A 20,256-nucleotide genomic window follows, 5' to 3' on the forward strand; every position below is an offset into this window, starting at 1 on the left:
TTATCTATTTTTTTCTCTACGTTCTATTATAACGGCATTTTTCCTCATTTATCCATTGCTTCCCTACATTCTATTATAACGGCATTTTTTCTCACTTATCTAGTCTATTGCTTCTCTATACAGTCTATTATAAGGGCATATTTCTCATTTATCCATTGCTTCTCTATACATTCTATTATAACGGGCATATTTCTCATTTATCTATTGTTTCTCTACATTTTATTATTAGGCCATTTTTTCTCACTTATCTAGTCTATTGCTTCTCTACACAGTCTATAATACGGGCATATTTTTCATTTATCTATTGCTTCCCTGCATTCTATTATAAGGGCATTTTTTCTCATTTACCTATCGGGGGCAACTGTGGCTTTAATCTATCCGATGCCGGCAGGTGACATACGTATAAGTCAAGGCGGAGAATGACGCCAACGCACTGGTTCAAATCCGGTGCCGGGTAACACTCATTATTATTATTATTATTATTATTATTATTATTATTATTATTATTATTATTATTATTATTATTATTATTATTATTATTATTATTATTATTATTATTATTATTATTATTGTTATTATTATTATTATTATTATTATTATTATTATTATTATTATTATTATTATTATTATTATTATTATTATTATTATTATTATTATTATTATTATTATTATTATTATTATTGTTATTTTTATTATTATTATTATTATTATTATTATTATTATTATTATTATTATTATTATTATTATTATTATTATTATTATTATTATTATTATTATTATTATTATTATTATTATTATTATTATTATTATTATTATTATTATTGTCATCATCATCACCATCTTCATCACCATCATCATCATCATTAGCGTTATATTACTGCACTAGGAACAACAGAACAAATAGCTAAACAGAAACATATGCACATTATTATTATTTTTATTATTTTTATTATTATTATTATTATTATTATTATTATTATTATTATTATTATTATTATTATTATTATTATTATCATTATTATTATCATTATTATTATTATTATTGTTACTATTATTATCATCATCATTATTATCACCATCCTCATCACCATCATCATCATCATCATTAGCGTTATATTAGTGCACTAGGATCAACAGAACAAATAGCTAAACAGAAACATAGGCACAAAGAATATCAGCCCAGATAGCAAATCGACTTTAATAAGCAGGTAAATAGCAGGTATACAGAGGAACAGACACCCATACACTCCCCCTCCTCCTCCTCCTCCTCCTCCTCCCTTTCCCTTCTGCTTCCCCATTCTGCCTCCCTCCCACACCTGGTAATTGGAGGTGAGCTGAGTCACCCTCACACCTGCGTTGGGGAGGAAAAGTGATGGGGTGACATGTAAGTGTGGGGGAGAGACAGGCAGTGACACACTATGCATACGGAGTACTAGTAGCGTTGTGACGGCTGGAACAAGGGATTGGACTGAACATGCTCCAGCACTAAGCAGCAGAGAACATACAGTGCTAAGTTATGAATCTCAAGGTGCAATAGGCTCAGCTGTATGAGAAGGAATGCTGGGTTAGTATTTGTACGTGATAAAGACACGATATGGGAACAAGGAGGTAAAGATGGGAAAATTAAGAGGTGTAGGACCATGGGAAATGTGTTGAGTCGAGGGTGGAGCTACAGGGGGAACAAGGAGTATTAAGAGATGCAAGATGTAATAGTTAACTGTATGGCAAAGTGCCTCCTGAGTGCCTGGGTGCTGAAGTTTTAACTGAGTCAAATGTTTTCTTATAATCTATGAAAGGCACGCATAATGATTTATTGTACCAACCGATTTTTCGATCATTTGGTTGATGTATATTTGGTCACGGGTCTCTGTGACTCCATAAGCATTTTGTATATATGAGCTTGTTTTAATTAAATCACCTCAGTATTTGGTTAGGCCCTACAGTTAGACCACCTTCCGCTGCTTTGCCCCTACTCATTCCTTTGAAGGTTTTCGTAATAGCTTACATGGTTACACTTTTAGTTTCCAAGTTCAGCGAATCATTCTCTTCACCATCATATTCCTGCCCACATAGAGGATCACTGTACCACTCGCTATATAATTTTTCCACAATCCAAACTACCTTCTCCATATTATTCGTGATGTTTGCATTTGTTTAAGAAGTATATATATATATATATATATATATATATATATATATAAATATATATATATATATATATATATATATATATATATATATATATCTATATATATATATATATATATATATATATATTTATATATATATATATATATATATATATATATATATATATATATATTTTTTTTTTTTTTTTTTTTTTTACAGCAAAGGAGACAGCTCAAGGGCACATTAAAAAGTAAACAATAATAAATAACTAAAAAAGCCCGCTACTCGCTGCTCACAAAAAGAATCCAAAGAGGTGGCCGAAAGAGAGGTCAATTTCGGGAGGAGAGGTGTCCAGATACCCTTCTCTTGAAAGAGTTCAAGTCGTAGGCAGGAGGAAATACAGAAGGAAGATTGTTCCAGAGTTTACCAGCGTGAGGGATGAAAGAGTGAAGATGCTGGTTAACTCTTGCATAAGGGGTTTGGACAGTATAGGGATGAGCATGAGTAGAAAGTCGCGTGCAGCGGGGCCGCGGGAGGGGGGGGAGGCATGCAGTTAGCAAGTTCAGAAGAGCAGTCAGCATGAAAATATCGATGGAAGATAGAAAGAGAGGCAACGTGGCGGCGGAAATTAAGAGGTAGAAGACTATCAGTAAGAGGAGGAGAGCTGATGAGACGAAGAGCATTAGACTCCACTCTGTCCAAGAGAGCTGTGTGAGTGGAGCCCCCCCACACGTGAGATGCATACTCCATACGAGGGCGGACAATGCCCCTGTATATGGATAGCAACTGTGCGGGGGAGAAGAACTGGCGGAGACGATACAGAACGCCCAGCCTCGAGGAAGCTGATTCAGTGAGAGACGAGAAGTGGTTTCCAGTTAAGATTTTGAGTTAAGGACAGACCGAGGATGTTTAGTGTTGAAGAAGGTGACAGCTGAGTGTTGTCGAAGAATAGGGGATAGGTGTTTGGAAGATTGTGTCGAGTTGATAGGTGGAGAAATTGGGTTTTTCAGGCATTGAAGGACACAAGGTTCCTTTTACCCCACTCGGAACTGATAGTAAGGTCTGAGGTTAAGCGTTCTGCAGCCTCCAGCCTGGAATCATGTAATTCCTGTTGAGAGGGTCTTTTGTTGAAGGAAGTTGAATAATGCAGAGTGGAGTCATCAGCGTATGAGTGGATAGGACAGTTTGTTATGGAAAGAAGATCATTGATGAATAACAGGAAGAGAGTGGGTGATAGGACAGAGCCCTGTGGAACACCACTGTTAATAGGTTTATGAGAAGAACAGTGACCGTCTACCACAGCAGAGATAGAACGGCCGGAAAGGAAACTGGAGATAAAGGAACAGAGGGAAGGATAGAATCCGAAAGAGGGCAGTTTAGAAAGCAAAGACTTGTTCCAGACTCTATCGAAGGCTTTCGAAATGTCTAGTACAACTGAGAAAGTTTTACCGAAACGGCTAAGAGAGGATGACTAAGAATCAGTTAAGAGAGCAAGAAGATCGCCAATAGAACACCCCATGCGGAACCCATACTGGCGATCAGATAGAAGGTTAGAAGTGGAAAGGTGCTTTTGAATCTTCCGGTTAAGGATTGATTCGAAAGCTTTAGATAGACAAGAAAGTAAAGCTACAGGGCGGTAGTTTGAGGGATTGGAACGGTCACCCTTCTTAGGCACAGGCTGTACGAAGGCGTACTTCCAGCAGGAAGGAAAGGCAGAGGCGAAAGAGTTTGACCAGGCAGGGTGTCAGCACAGAAGCACAGTTTTTAAGGACAATAGGAGGCACTGCATCAGGTCCATAAGCCTTCTGAGAGTTGAGGCCAGAGAGGGCATAGAAAACATCATTAGGAAGAATCTTAATAACAGGCATAAAGAAGTCGGAGGGGGGGGATGAGTAAGAGGAATATGCCCACAATCGTCCAGAGTGGAGTTGTTACAGAAAGTTTGAGCGAAGAGTTTAGCCTTAGAGATAGAAGAGACGGCAGTGCTGCCGTCTGGGTTAAGAGGAGGCGGGAAAGAGGAAGAAGTGAAATTGGAGGAGATATTTTTGGCTAAGTGCCAGAAGTCTCAGGAAGAATTAGAGAAAGCAAGGTGTTGACATTTGCTATGGATAAAGGAGTTTTTGGTAGGTCGAAGAATAGATTTGGCACGATTCCGGGCGGAAATGTAAAGGTCATGGTTAGCGGGAGTTCGAAGGCTCTGGTACCTTTTGTGAGCTGCCTCTCTATCTTTGACAGCACGAGAACAACCGCGATTAAACCAAGACATGGGGAGTAGAGAAAGTATGTGGAATGTATGCCTCCATTCCTGAGACAATCACCTCTGTGATGCGCTGGGCACACACAGAGGGGTCTCTATCCTGGAAGCAGTAATCATTCCACGGGAAATCGGAAAAGTACATCCTCAGGTCGTCCCACCGAGCTGAAGCAAAATGCCAGAAGCATCGCCTCTTCGGTGGGTCCAGAGGGTGTACAGGAGCGATAGGACAAAATACAGAAATAAGGTTGTGATCGGAGGAGCCCAACGGAGAGAACAGTTTGACAGACTAAGCAGAAGGGTTATAGGTAAGGAAGAGGTCTAGTATGTTGGGCCGGTCTCCAAGGCGGTCGGGAATACGTGTAGGGTGCTGAACCAACTGCTCTAGGTCATTGAGGAGCGCAAAGTTGTAGCCTTGTTTACTAGGCTGGTCAGTGAAAGAGGATGAAAGCCAAAGCTGGTGGCGAACATTGAAATCTCCTAGGATGGAGATTTCAGCGAAGGGAGAGTGGGTCAAGATGTGCTCCACTTTAAAATTCAGGTAGTCAAAGAATTTTACATAGTTAGTAGAATTAGGTGAAAGATAAACAGCACAGATGTATTTAGTAATAGAATGACGATGAAGTCTTAGCCAGATGATGGAAAATTCAGAAGAGTCAAGGTCGTGGGCACGAGAGCAAGTGATGTCGTTGCATACGTAGACGCAACACCCAGCTTTGGATTGAAATTGAGGATAGAGATAGTAGGAGGGAACAGAGTAGAGATTGCTGTCAGTAGCCTCAGAAACCTGTGTTTCGGTGAGGAAGAGAAGGTGGGGTTTAGAGGAGAGATGGTGTTCCACAGAATGAAAATTAGAACGAAGACGGCGAATGTTGCAGAAATTGATAAGAAAAAGGTTCGAAGAATTATCAAGACACCTCTCAGGTCGGTAGCCAGAAGGGGAGACCTCCCTGGGGGAATTTGTGGTCCCCCCCCCCCCCCTCCAGGCGGGGACTCCGAGGCACTGTTGTTGAACGCCATTTTGAATTTCGAATTTTGGGAAAAGGTGAGTGTTGTGTGAATGTAGTGTGGTGTGGATAGAGAGAGGATCTGTCTTTAGAGAGCATGCTGAACTACTCTCTGGTGTAGATGTGACAATAGGGAAACGGTTAATAAGGTAATGGGAAAGGTCTATGGAGGGCTTCAGCACCCTCCTCACTTCCCATATATACCTCACCGGGAGTGGCTTGCGCCCGTTCGGTAGGTGTCTTCCTATCTACTCCAACCAATATATATATATATATATATATATATATATATATATATATATATATATATATATATATATATATATATATATATATATATATATATATATATATATATATATATATATATATATATATATATATATATATATATATATATATATATATATATATATATATATATATATATATATATATATATATATATATATATATATATATATATATATATATATATATATATATATATATATATATATATATATATATATATATATATATATATATATATATGCCAGTACTCAGGTTTCTCTTGGTTATTTTCACCATTCTTCCACTCTGATGATCGACTACCCTACCTATCAAATGAGCTCAGAAGGCTGAGGGAGGACATAATGGCACTCTCTAAGACAAGGAGGCCTGGCAGTGGCGAGATCAGTGAGGGGGGTTATACCTTCTACTGGTGCGGCATGAGCAATGGCTTCCATGTCAAGGGGCATCTCCAGCCAATTGCTGACATTTGTGGTTGAGGTTGCTCCGGTTGATGAGCGTATAATGCGAGTGAGGCTGAAGCACACACTGGACTTCATGTCTCTTGTTGCAGTGTACGCTCCTACCGAGATGCGTGAAGCTGAAGAGAAGACGTTCTACGCCAAACTCGACTCCGTATTAGACCAGTGCCCTCCCCGGGACACACTCATTGTCCTGGGCGACTTCAATGCTACTACTGGCACTGACAGGGTTGGCTACGAGCTATGTGTTGGTCCCCATGGATCTGGTACCAGGAACATCAACAGCTCTCTCCTCCTGAATATTGCAAAATCCAGAAGGTTGAGAATTGCGGGTTCCTGGTACCAGAGACCAGAGCTGCACCGCTGGACTTGGTATAACGATGCCGGAGGGGTAGCTAAGGAGATCGACCACATTCTCGTAAGTACTCGTTGGAGGATCCTTCAGAACTGCAGGGTTTACCGGAGTGCTGAGTTCTTTGCAACTGACCATAGACTTGTTGTTGCGACACTCAAGCTTCATGTCAGGTCAAGAAGAATCTCGAGATGCAACACTACTGTGTTCCATCTCGAGAGGCTGAAGGACCTGGCATGTGCTCAGGAGTATGCAGTGACGGTCTCAAATCGGTTCGAAGTGCTTGGCACCCTGGAGGACCCTGTAGAGTTGTGGGATACCTTCAAACGTGAGACTCTTAAAGCTGCCAAGGAGTGCAGTGGAGAGCGCCCGAGATCTGGGAGTGGCTCTGGGCCGTACCATAAGGCAGCCTCCTCGACTAAAGAAGCTCTTCGGCCAATTTCTCATACCATAATTTTCGAGGGCCCCTCTCCGTAAGCGAAGGAAAGGTGTTGACGGGCGAAATTGTTGCAATCTGGCAAAGGGCGAGATAAGTACATCTTCGTGAGCCCCTTCGCATATTTTATGCGTCAATTCTGCATTTCTCTCATTAATATAGTAATAAATGATCCAGGAATTATAATAAAACGTATTTGATCTAATATGAATCTGCAAAAGTTTTTAAATAAATGATTTAAAATGTTGTTCAAGACTTTAGGGTTGTATCATGATTTTTAATCCTTGCCGAGTTGCCGTTTCAACACGCCTCCTTGGTCAACTCAAGGAGCTAGGTAGTCTTTTCCTATAGCTCCGATGGGGCTCGAGCACTTTTCTAACGGTCCCTTGCTTGACGGGATGGTAGCGAGGGGCAGAGAAGTGATAACGCCGGCCACATGTGGAGTCCCTGGCTGTGTGCGTGGAGAGAGGTGGAAACCAAGGGGTGCTGACGTCACTCCCCATTCCCAAGGCCTCCCGTCTCATAGGCCTTGTGGAAACACGGGCCGCGCAGGGATGCCAACCCTATCACTCACGCTATGTTCCCAATTATACCTATATTTGCCTTTCAATCAACCATTTTCTTCGTGATTATACGTTGAAAAATATGTATGATTACACTAATATATGTAAAATGCTTCAATTATCAATATTTCCGTGTAGAGATGTTTACAGAGGCTACCAACCAAACTCGGAAGAAGCTCTACCGGAGGAAGGGGCCGAGATCACCTTATCGTATCCGTTACGAAGTAACGGGTTTAAACTGGATAAATTCAGATTCAACAGGGACATAGGCAAAAATTGGTTTACTAATAGGGTGGTGGATGAGTGGAATAGGCTTAGCAGTCATGTGGTGAGTGCCAATACAATTGTCACATTCAAAAATAGACTAGATAAATTCATGGACAGCGATATTAGGTGGGGTTAGATACACGGGAGCTTAGGGTCAAAGGAGCTGCCTCGTACAGGCCTACCGGCCTCTTGCAGACTCCTGCGTTCTTATGTTCTTATGTTCTTATGACACTCTTTAAGGGAAGAGGAGGAGAAAGGTTTAGAAGCTGCCTAATGGTACGGCCGTTTGCCTCGGTGGAGACGCTGGAGAATATTGAGGAGAGTCGCGCTGCCAGACTTGCTGGGAACCGGGACCAATACAGGGCTCTGTCACGTAGGACTAGAGCTCTCCTGAGGAGAAACAAGGAGAGGTATGTCAGGGGTCTCGCTGAGGAAGTCGAGGGCCATTTAAATGCGAATGACCTTCGACCTGCTTGCCGAGCCCTGAAGAAGCTCCGCTCTAAGTCTCCCTCTCAGGTGAGCGCTATCCGAACAGCTGACGGCTGCCTCGTGTCGTACATGGATGGGCAGAGGGCTCGTTGGGCTGAGTACTTTGAGCAGCTGTACATGGCGGACCCTCCACGTGGGCAGTTTCCAGTTGCTGGGTTGCAGGTAGCGGATGCTGACACACCTACTGACGAAAGCCCATCCTCTCTGGTTGAAGTCAGAGAGGCTGTGGCCAAGTTGAGGGGTGGGAAGGCACCTGGCACCTGTAACATCAGTGCGGAGCTGCTCAAAGCTGGAGGTGAGGCCATGATCCGCGGGATGCATGCGGTCTTGACTGCCGTATTGCACTCCGGTACCATTCCTCCTGGCTGGAAGACGGGGTTGGTCGTCCCTATCTGGAAAGGGAAAGGGGACCGCCAGGACTGCAACAACTACCGTGGTATTACATTGCTCAGTGTGCCAGGCAAAGTGCTTGCCCACCTATTGCTGATGTGAATTCGCAGCCAGCTGCTGAAGCTGCAGAGACCTGAAGAGTTTGTGTTCACGCCTGATAAGTCAACAACTGACCGTATCCTAGCGCTTCGCGTACTGGTGGAGCGCCGACGTGAGTTTCGACAGGCGATGCTTGCAGCCTATGTCGATCTCAAGAAGGCGTTTGATTCAGTGCATCGTGAGGCACTCTGGGATCTTCAGCGACCCTGTGGGATTCCTGCGCGGAGTATTGGTCTGCTGACTGGCCTGTATTCTGGGACAGAGTGCTGTGAAGTGTGTGTGTGTGTGGGGGGGGGCATGTCCAGCCTCTTTCCCGTGAATGCGGGAGTGAGGCAGGGCTGTGTCCTTGCCCCATCGCTTTTCAACACTTGTATGGACTGGGTACTGGGCAGAGTTGTGGGCCAGAGTCATTGCGGAGTATCCATTGGCTATACCAGGGTCACTGACCTTGTTTTTGCTGATGATGCAATAATCCTGGCGGAGTCGCTGGAGATTTTGGTGATGGCTCTCGAGGCACTGCACGAGGAGGCGAAGCCCTTGGGACTTCGGGTTTCATGGGCCAAGACCACGGTACAAGTGTTTGGAGGCTAGCTGGATGACACAGTACAGTCTGTTCATGCGTGTGGCGAGGACGTTGAGATCTCAGAAAGTTTCACGTATCTTGGAAGTGTAGTTTATAACAACGGTGAGTCTGGCCAGGAAGTCTTACGGCGGATTGGTCTGGCAGACGGTGGTATGGACTCGCTCAACACGAGTATATGGCGTTGTCGGTACCTGTGCAGAAGGACAAGATCCAGATTTTCAAGTCCCTTGTGCTCCTTGTCTTACTCTATGGTTGTGAGACATGGACACTAAATGGGGATTTGGAGAGGCGGATTGATGTCTTTGGTAATAAGTCTCTACGCAGAATCATGAGATATCGCTGGAATGACTTTGTGTCAAACCGGCGACTACTCCGTGAGACTGATTCGACGTATATTACCTGCATAGTCCGTCAACGCCAACCCGGCTATACGGGCACGTGAAACGTTTTCCGGAAGCTGATCCTGCTCATCCTGTAGCTACTGTACGGTGGACGAAAAGTGGTCAGAGCTCGGTCAGGCCGGAGAGTGTATGGGGGCTGATTTTGCTCCGGCCCGGCCTCATGAGGCGGCCTGAGCAAACACGGTATACTCAGTACGAAGCCATACACACCCCTCTGCATGTTTCAAGTTAATGATGAAGTTGGAGGTATGAGCTATAGCTGCACGTTGCGTCGGCATTCATCTCCGATAACTCAGTCCTTGAGCCTCTGCTGGGTAAGAACCCATTACCACGGATGCAGGGCAAGTGTGACAATTGAGTTACCACAGGTTACCTTCCCGGAGTGCCTATATATATATATATATATATATATATATATATATATATATATATATATATATATATATATATATATATATATATATATATATATATATATATATATATATATATATATATATATATATATATATATATATATATATATATATATATATATATATATATATATATATATATATATATATATATATATATATATATATGCTAAATCAGCTTCCTCGAGGTTGGACGTCCTGTATCGTCTCCGCCAGTTCTTCTCCCCCACGCAGTTGCTATCCATATACAGGGGCCTTGTCCGCCCTCGTATGGAGTATGCATCTCACGTGTGGGGGGGGGCTCCACTCACACAGCTCTTCTGGACAGAGTGGAGTCTAAGGCTCCTCGTCTCATCAGCTCTCCTCCTCCTACTGATAGCCTTCTACCTCTTAAATTCCGCCGCGATGTTGCCTCTGTTTCTATCTTCTATCGATATTTCCTCGCTGACTGCTCTTCTGAACTTGCTAACTGCATGCCTCCCCCTCCCTTAGCTGCACTACGACTTTCTACTCATGCTCATCCCTACACTGTCCAAACCCCTTATGCAAGAGTTAACCAGCATCTTCACTCTTTCATCCCTCACGCTGGTAAACTCTGGAACAATCTTCCTTCATCTGTATTTCCTCCTGCCTACGACTTGAACTCTTTCAAGAGGAGGGTATCAGGACACCTCTCCTCCCGAAATTGATCTTTTTTTCGACAACCTCTTTTAATTCTTTTTTGGGAGCAGCGAGTAGTGGGCTTTATTTTATTATTGTTTTCTTTTTTTGTGCCCTTGAGCTGCCTCCTTTGTTGTAAATATATATATATATATATATATATATATATATATATATATATATATATATATATATATATATATATATATATATATATATATATATATATATATATATATATATATATATATATATATATATATATATATATATATATATATATATATATATATATATATATATATATATATATATATATATATATATATATATATATATATATATATATATATATATATATATATATATATATATATATATATATATATATATATATATATATATATATATATATATATATATATATATATATATATATATATATATATATATATATATATATATATATATATATATATATATATATATATATATATATATATATAGGGGATGAACAGCAGGGTTAGCCGCGAGGCAACTCCCCAGACCGGTATAAAACCTGTCCCCGGCCACTACACTATATATACGTACTCTAAACTCCATAAAAAAAATTAAAACAGGATTAAAAGAGTTTAAGCTTTATACAAAATCAGAAGACCTACACTTTTGATCCGGCATGCATATGTATATTACATCTCAACATGTATATAAAATAAGAAGACACACTTCCCTCCTCCACTACCACTACTACTACTACAACTACTACAACTACAGCATATACTACTACTACTACTACTACTACTACTACAACTACAGCATATACTACTACTACTACTACTACTACTACTACTACTACTACTACTGCTACTTCTACTACTACTACTACTACTACTACTACTACTACTACTACTACTACTGCTACTACTACTACTACTACTACTACTACTACTACTACTACTACTACTACTACTACTACTACTACTACTACTACTACTACTACTACTACTACTACTACTACTACTACTACACTACTACTGCTACTACTACTACTACTACTACTACACTACTGCTCCTACTACTACTACTACTACACTACTACTGCTCCTACTACTACTACTACTACTGCTGTGCTACTAAAGGTAATAGTAAAGATATATAACAGTGGCGATATTAACTTATGAAGATTGTATAATAAATATAGTAATTAGAATAATGCTTATAAGTAACATTGATATTTATAATATATGTCTCTCTCTCTCTCTCTCTCTCTCTCTCTCTCTCTCTCTCTCTCTCTCTCTCTCTCTCTCTCTCTCTCTCTCTCTCTCTCTCTCTCTCTCTCTCTCTCTCTCTCTCTCTCTCTCTCTCTCTCTCTCTCTCTCTCTCTCTCTCTCTCTCTCTCTCTCTCTCTCTCTCTCTCTCTCTCTCTCTCTCTCTCTCTCTCTCTCTCTCTCTCTCTCTCTCTCTCTCTCTCTCTCTCTCTCTCTCTCTCTCTCTCTCTCTCTCTCTCTCTCTCTCTCTCTCTCTCTCTCTCTCTCTCTCTCTCTCTCTCTCTCTCTCTCTCTCTCTCTCTCTCTCTCTCTCTCTCTCTCTCTCTCTCTCTCTCTCTCTCTCTCTCTCTCTCTCTCTCTCTCTCTCTCTCTCTCTCTCTCTCTCTCTCTCTCTCTCTCTCTCTCTCTCTCTCTCTCTCTCTCTCTCTCTCTCTCTCTCTCTCTCTCTCTCTCTCTCTCTCTCTCTCTCTCTCTCTCTCTCTCTCTCTCTCTCTCTCTCTCTCTCTCTCTCTCTCTCTCTCTCTCTCTCTCTCTCTCTCTCGTGACGAACGCACGCCCCGCCGGCCTTCCCTCGCATCTGCCTCGCCGTCGCCTGAATCTTTGATGGGCTGTATTACTATTTCATGTTCCCGGCGCCCGTGACTGCGGCGTGACGAGGCGACGAATAATGGCCGGCGGAATATGGAATGATGCAGGTGTGACATTCCCGCTGACTCGGGAGGGAGGGAGAGGCAGGGAGAGGCAGACGGCAGTGGGGGGGGGGGCGGCTGCGATGGAAGGCTTAATACTCAACTCGCTATCTCTTTCTTTTACGTTTTCTATTTCCCGCTAAAAAAAAAAAATTATGAAATGCATACATGGATTATTATGTGAGCGTGTGTTTCTTGTCTATGTGAAGATGCCTGATAACCAGTCTCATTTTTCTTGAAAACTGAAGTACCTATGTTGAGATTTATTTCCGAACTGCATATATGTTTATAAAACAGACTCACTGAAACTGAGAGTCAGACCGGCCAGCTCAGCCTAATAATTCAAGAATCCATCATAATGTTTCTATCCTCAAGTGGTTTTGTCCGCCACGGTATCAGGGGGCGAATACTGGAACCTCACGTAACTTCCGAGTTCCGAAATATTTACCACACCGGATCTTACGATGTGCCTACGATGATCGTTACGAGATATTATAGAATCAAATATACGAGACAGTAAACATCTCGTAGATTACGTGTCTTGTAAATCCCTTTCATATCTTGCGAGCTCTTTGGATCCTGCCAGCCGATCACAGTGTATTCTACTCTGCATTATGAGAGAAGTGGCAACATTGAAACAATCACAACGCCGATATCTGTAAACAATTGCTCATCAAAGGAAGGGAGACGCAGAAGACACTACACTCGTAAGAGAAGATTTTGCGCTTTTATTTTTAATACTAAAGATCTATGTTTAGGCTAGAGGAGGCGGTGGCTGAGTGGTTAGCTTGCGGGCCCCGCATTCACCGCGTTCTGAACGACGCGGGTTCGAATCCGCCGCTACCACCTGGGATTTTTCAGTCATTACCGAGTAGCTCCATCAACCCGGACTCTAGAAGAACCGTCCAAGTCATTAAAGAATGAGCTCCGGGGGGTAGAATGAGCCAAGAAATGATGGCGCCACTATAAATACTTGCCTGCACCAAGACAGGCTCGGGCCGACCACCAGGTCCCTCAAGAAAGCCTACCGGTGCTACAGGCTTCGACGTTAAAAAAAAAGAAAAAAAAAAGCTGCATGATAAATATTCAGTTTCAAAGATTTTTGTATTATGTAATTTACAAACGTAAAGACTATAGATCATACTCGGTTTCATTTCACCTGTCCATCCCATGAAGGTAAATCCTACCTCATGGTCCATCCACTAGCGTAAATTTTGATAGTTGTGGCACATTTCATGTGCAGTGCTATAAAATTATAGCTCGTGACAGGGTGTGGCCAATGTCTTTGCCTCTTGCGATAAATATTCTCGCAGGTGTTCGTACGATATATATATATATATATATATATATATATATATATATATATATATATATATATATATATATATATATATATATATATATATATATATATATATATATATATATATAAACGACGTTTCCAGTGTCTGGCCCCAGCCGATCTTGTACCTGCTAAGATGAGAATGGATGGGGAGCAAGGAGGAGGGGCACGGAAAGATATTTTCAACTAATTCTTTCTCTTCCTTCACCTTCTCTTCCTCACCGAAACACAGGTTTCTGAGGCTACTGACAGCAATCTCTACTCTGTTCCCTCCTGCTATCTCTATCCTAAATTTCAATCCAAAGCTGGATGTTGCGCCTGCGTGAGCAACGACATCACTTGCTCTCGTGTCCACGACCTTGACTCTTCAGAATTTTCCACCATCTGGCTAAGACTTCATTGTCATTCTATTACTAAATACATCTGTGCTGTTCATCTCTCACCTAATTCTACCAACTATGTAAAATTCTTTGACTACTTGAACTCTAAAGTGGAGCACATCTTGACCCATTCTCCCTTCGCTGAAATCTCCATCCTAGGAGATTTCAATGTTCACCACTAACTTTGGCTTTCATCCTCTTTCACTGACCAGCCTGGTGAACAAACCTCAACGATCTAGAGCAGTTGGCTGAACCAACTTGGTTCAGCACCCTACACATATTTCCGACCGTCTTGGAGACAGGCCCAACTTCTTTCTTACCTCTAACCCTTCTACTTACTTTGTCAAACTGTTCTCTCCGTTGGGCTCCTCCGATCACAACCTTATTTCTGTATCCTGTCCTATTGCTCCTGTACACCCTCTGAACCCACCGAAGAGGCGATGCTTCTGGCATTTTGCTTCCGCTCGGTGGGACGACCTGAGGATGTACTTTTCCGATTTCCCGTAGAATGACTACTACTTCCAGGAGAGAGACCGCTCTGTGTGTGCAATGGTGGCACACATTCCACGTACTTTTCCTACTCCTCATGCTAAAAAGCCTTGGTTTAATCTTGCTTGTTCTCGTGCTATCCAAGATAGAGAGGCAGCTCACAAAAGGTACCAGAGCCTTCGCACTCCTGCTAACCATGATCTTTATATTTCTGCCTGGAATCGTGCCAAATCTAGTCTTCGACTTACCAAAACCTCTTTCATAAATAGAAAATGTCAACACCTAGCTTTTTCTAATTCTTCCCGTGACTTCTGGCACCTAGCCAAAAATATCTCCTCCAATTTCACTTCTTCATCTTTCCCTCTTCTCCTTAACCCTGACGGCAGCACCACCGTCTCATCTATCTCTAAGGTTGAACCCTTCTTAAAACTTTCTGTAAAAACTCCACTCTGGACGATTCTGGGCATATTCCTCCTACTCATCCCCCCTCTGACTCCTTTATGCCTGTTAATAAGATTCTTAAGAACGATGTTTTCTATGCCCTCTCCGGCCTCAACTCTCAGAAGGCTTATGTACCTGATGGAGTGCCTCTAATTGTCCTTAAAAACTGTGCCTCCGTGCTGACACCCTGCCTGGTCAAACTTTTTCGTCTCAGCCTATCAATATCTACGTTTCCTTCCTGCTGGAAGTATGCTTTCATACAGCCTGTGCCTAAGAAGGGTGACCGCTCCTATCCTTCTAACTACCGCCCTATAGCTTTACTTTTCTGTCTATCTAAAGCTTTTGAAGCAATCCTTAACCGGAAGATTCAAAAGCACCTTTCCACTTCTAAACTTATATCTGACCGCCAGTATGGATTACGCAAACGGCGTTCAACTGACGATCTTCTTGCTCTCTTAACTGACTCTTGGTCATCCTCTCTTAGCCGTTTCGGTGAAACTTTCGCATTTCCGCTAGACATATCGAAAGCTTTCGATAGAGTCTGGCACAAGTCTTTGCTTTCTAAACTGCCCTGTTACGGTTTCTATCCTTCTCTCTGTTCCTTTATCTCCAGCTTCCTTTCCGGTCGTTGTATCTCCGCTATGGTAGATGGTCACTGTTCTTCCTCTAAAACTATCAACAGTGGTATTCCACAGGGCTCTGTCCTATCACCCACTCTCTTCCTATTATTCATAAATGATCTTCTTTCTTTAACAAATTGTCCTATCCATTCATACGCTGACGAATCCACTCTGCATTATTCATCTTCTTTCAACAGAAGACCTTCTCAACAGGAATTACAAGACTCCAGACTGGAGGCTGCAGAACGCTTAACCTCAGACATTGCTATCATTTCCGATTGGAGTAAAAGGAACCTTGTGTCCTTCAGTGCCTCTACTCGACACAGTCTTCCAAACACCTATCCCCTATTCTTCGATAACACACAGCTAACACTAAATATTATCGGTCTATCCTTAGCTCAAGATCTCAACTAGAAACTTCACATCTCTCTCACTAAATCAGCTTCCTCGAAGTTGGGCGTTCAGTATCGTCTCCGCCAGTTCTCCTCCCCCACACAGATGCTTTCCATTTAGAGGGGCCTTGTCCGCCCTCCTATGGAGTATGCATCTCACGTATGGGGGGGTTCCACTCAAGCAGCTCTCCTGGACAGAGCGTCTCATCAGCTCTCCTCCTCTTACTGATAGTCTTCTACCTCTTAAATTCCGCCGCCATGTTGCCTCTTTCTATCTTCTATCGATATTTTCATGCTGACTGCTCTTCTGAACTTGTTAACTGCATGCCTCCCCACTTCCTGAGGCCGCGCTGCACTCGACTGTCCACTCTTGCTCACCCTATACTGTCCAAACCCCTTATGCTAGAGTTAACCAGCATCTTCACTCTTTCATCTTTTACACTGGCAAACTCTGGAAGTGCCTTCCTTCGTCTGTATTTCCTCCTGCCTATGACTTGACCTCTTACAAGAAGAGTGTATCAAGACACCTCTCTACCCAAAATTGATCTCTCTTTCGGCCACTCCTCTTGATTCTTTTGTAGGTGTAGTGAGTAACGGGCTTTTTTTTTTTTCATTTTTGTTTCCTTTTTTGCCCTTGAACTACTGTAAAAAAAAAAAAAAAAAAGTGGTAGCAGCAGCAGCAGTAGTTCATCCATTTTGAATCATGAATCTTTAGCGCTATAGATTTTCGCCTTGTCTGCCTCCCCGCAGGTCTCGTGGGCGGTTGGCTGTACATCCACCACAACCTCCTCACCACGCTGGAGGAGGAGGTGTGGAGGCCGCTGGTGGAGAACGACGGCTACATCGACCCCTACGGTGAGTTGAGGGTGTGGAAAGAGAGGGTAGAATGATCTGGGGGCGCAGGTGGAGATAAATGCCTGTAGAACGGGAACCTAACGGATAAATGCCTGTTACGCCACTCCCTTACGCCACTCCCGGTGAGGTATGTATGGGAAGAGAGGAGGGGGTATCAAGACACCTCTCCATCCGAAACTGACCTCTCTTTTGTCCACTCTTTATTTATCACTTTATGAGAGCAGCAGCTAGCGGGGTTTTTTTTACATCTTCGTTTTGTTGCCCTTGAGTTGCTCTCTGTGCTGCAAAAAAAAAAAAAAAAAAAAAAGGTAAGATCAGCACACTCGACCCTAGACTCAGCGCCATCATAGGGGCGGAAGACAACGATCCCTCCAGCCCGCACAGAAAGCTCGGCAAAGCAGACCACTGGAAGACAGCCACTGGAATAAATCGGTGCATAGCCCAGGCAAGGCTCAAATGACTCGATACTCGAAGCTGTATTTAATAAGTAACTTTATCGAGACCGTTGTCAGCATTAGTCAAAACACAGTGGAGTTAATGTCAATGTCCATATGGTCACATATGATAGATCATAGAAAATAATTATATAACAGCATATTTACAAAGATTGATGGTTTATTGTTTGAAAACAGGCCACAGCAATTTACACAATGTACACCTTTGTTGCTGCCCGCCAGGTAACCCGCTCCTGTGCGGGTGTGACATAGCGTGGCTGGTACGCAACGGCACCCTACTGGAGGCTGTGGACGTGTATACGACGTGTGCTGATGGCAGGGTGTTGGCAAGCCTCGACCCTGCTGACTACGACCACTGCTGAGTCCCGTCCGTCCACTTCTTGTGTTTGCCTGTCTCCCTCCTTCCCCTTCCTCCCTGACAAGGCAATCTCCAACAATAAAGTGACGAGCAGGACCTTCACTTCTGGTATTGTACGAAATTATGTAAGGTGAAGCATTTTTTAGTATAATTTACTTTGATGTCGACTGGTGACGGGCAAGGCATAATAATTTATATCGTCAATAGACCTATAAACTAAACTAATCTTTTATCCTTTTACAATAGAGTATACGAGGCAGCTGACAATGATGAGAGTTACGATGTAGTTTATCTTGATTTTAGTAAGGCCTTCGATAAGGTACCTCACCAGAGACTATTAAATAAAGTCAGGGCTCATGGAATAGGAGGGAAGGTTTATGATTGGATTAGGGAGTGGATTAGCGACAGAGGGTTACCATTAACAGTAAAAAATCCGAATGGGGTAATGTTACCAGTGGGGCTCCATGAGTTTCAGTTTTAGGCCCGCTTTTATTCATTATCTACATCAATGACATAGACAATGGGATAACCAGTGACATAGGTAAATTTGCGAATGACACCAAAATTGGACGCACTATATTAGGACAGGGGAGGATGCTAGAGCACTGCAGGAGGATCTAAACAAACTGTCAGCTTGGTCGGAGAAATGGCAGATGAATTTTAACATCACCAAGCGTACTAAATATAGGAACACGGAACCCAATACACGGGTATAGTTAATATAGCCTACAGATAAATGAGAAAGAGGGGAAAATGTCCTGAGGGGAAGATGTAAAATGTCCTGAGGGGAAGATGTAAAATGTCCTGAGGGGAAGATGTAAAATGTCCTGAGGGGAAGATGTAAAATGTCCTGAGGGGAAGATGTAAAATGTCCTGAGGGGAAGATGTAAAATGTCCTGAGGGGAAGATGTAAAATGTCCTGAGGGGAAGATGTAAAATGTCCTGAGGGGAAGATGTAAAATGTCCTGAGGGGAAGATGTCCAGCGCCCCCTCTTAGCGCCATCACTGTTGAATATCAAGGTGTTGGAGCTGCCTGTGTGTCCTGCGCCGAAGGGGAACGCCATGTAATGTGGTGGGACAAGACAGGACGGCATAACACACAAGATATTCGCAAACACCACCAGAGGACCGTTGCCAGATTGTCGTACTCAGCCTCTTGTATTTATCGATTACCAACCCAAAACTGTCCCCTCCACTCCAGTAACTGTCTTCATATATAGTTATCGCTGAAATGGTTAGTTATTGGTGTTTCTTGGCAATAATTATGAATCAGAAGCCAGAAAATTAAATGTTCTGAGTACGATAAAATAGGAGGGAGGCGGGGAAGTGTCGCTCGAGGAGAAGGACGGGCGGCGTGGCGGTGGTCGTCCCAGCAGGCAGGTGGTGGCGACAGTAATTGGTAAAAAAGGAGTTAGATAGACTCTTTCGGGCCTGCAAGGAGAATAGTCGTGTGGTCACGAAATAGCGTCGTCTGCAAATCCGCTGGTGGTCACCTCCCCCAGCAGAGTGAGCAGACGCACCACGTGTGCCCCATCCCCAAGTCACTACCCGCGGGCAAATGGCAGGACCTTCAGCATCATTTGTGTTAAGTGATTACGCGAGATCGGTTGAGAATGCTGCGAAGCTAAGATACATCGTAAAAAATCAGTGCTTTTGGAGGAATAGACTGGTAGACTGGCTGTCTAGCTGGCTGGCTGGCTGGTTGACTGGTGGGTTGACTGGTTGCCTGGTGGGTTGATTGGATGGCTGATTGGTAAACTAACCGTCTGTCTAACTGACCAATTAGATGGCCGACGGGTTGATTGGATGACTGACTGGGTGGTTGACTGACTGGCTGGCTGGTTGAGTGGCTGATTGGTTGTTTGGCTGACTGTCTGGCTGGTCGGTTGACTGGCTGTCCCTCTGCCTGGCCGATCTCCTGTTGCTGACCAGTGATGCCCAGGTAGGTAGCACAGGCACAGGTAAACAGGTGAGGGCAAGTGACGACAGGTGAGGGCAGGTGACGGCAAGTCACCTTACACTACGCACTCTTGGTCACTTCCCTGCGTATACATATACTCCACCCAGCACTGAGCTCTGTCCCTCTGTTTTTTTTTTTTTTTTTTTTTTTAAATTGCAGCCTATTGCGCCGGTAGGCTTCTTCCCGGTGGGTCCTGATGGTCGGTCCA

At 43.0% G+C, this 20,256-nt stretch overlaps 1 long non-coding RNA gene across 1 annotated transcript; it reads left to right on the top strand.

Annotated features, from left to right (window-relative positions):
* Positions 1-16,976: 16,976 nt before the first annotated feature.
* On the top strand, positions 16,977-18,309 carry LOC126997732 (uncharacterized). The gene is made up of 2 exons (XR_007752363.1): positions 16,977-17,275; positions 17,953-18,309. It is a non-coding gene; the product is annotated as an uncharacterized LOC126997732 (long non-coding RNA).
* Positions 18,310-20,256: the final 1,947 nt, after the last annotated feature.

The sequence above is a fragment of the Eriocheir sinensis genome, chromosome 12 (genome assembly GCF_024679095.1).
Source record: "Eriocheir sinensis breed Jianghai 21 chromosome 12, ASM2467909v1, whole genome shotgun sequence".
NCBI classification, from domain to species: Eukaryota; Metazoa; Arthropoda; class Malacostraca; order Decapoda; family Varunidae; genus Eriocheir; species Eriocheir sinensis.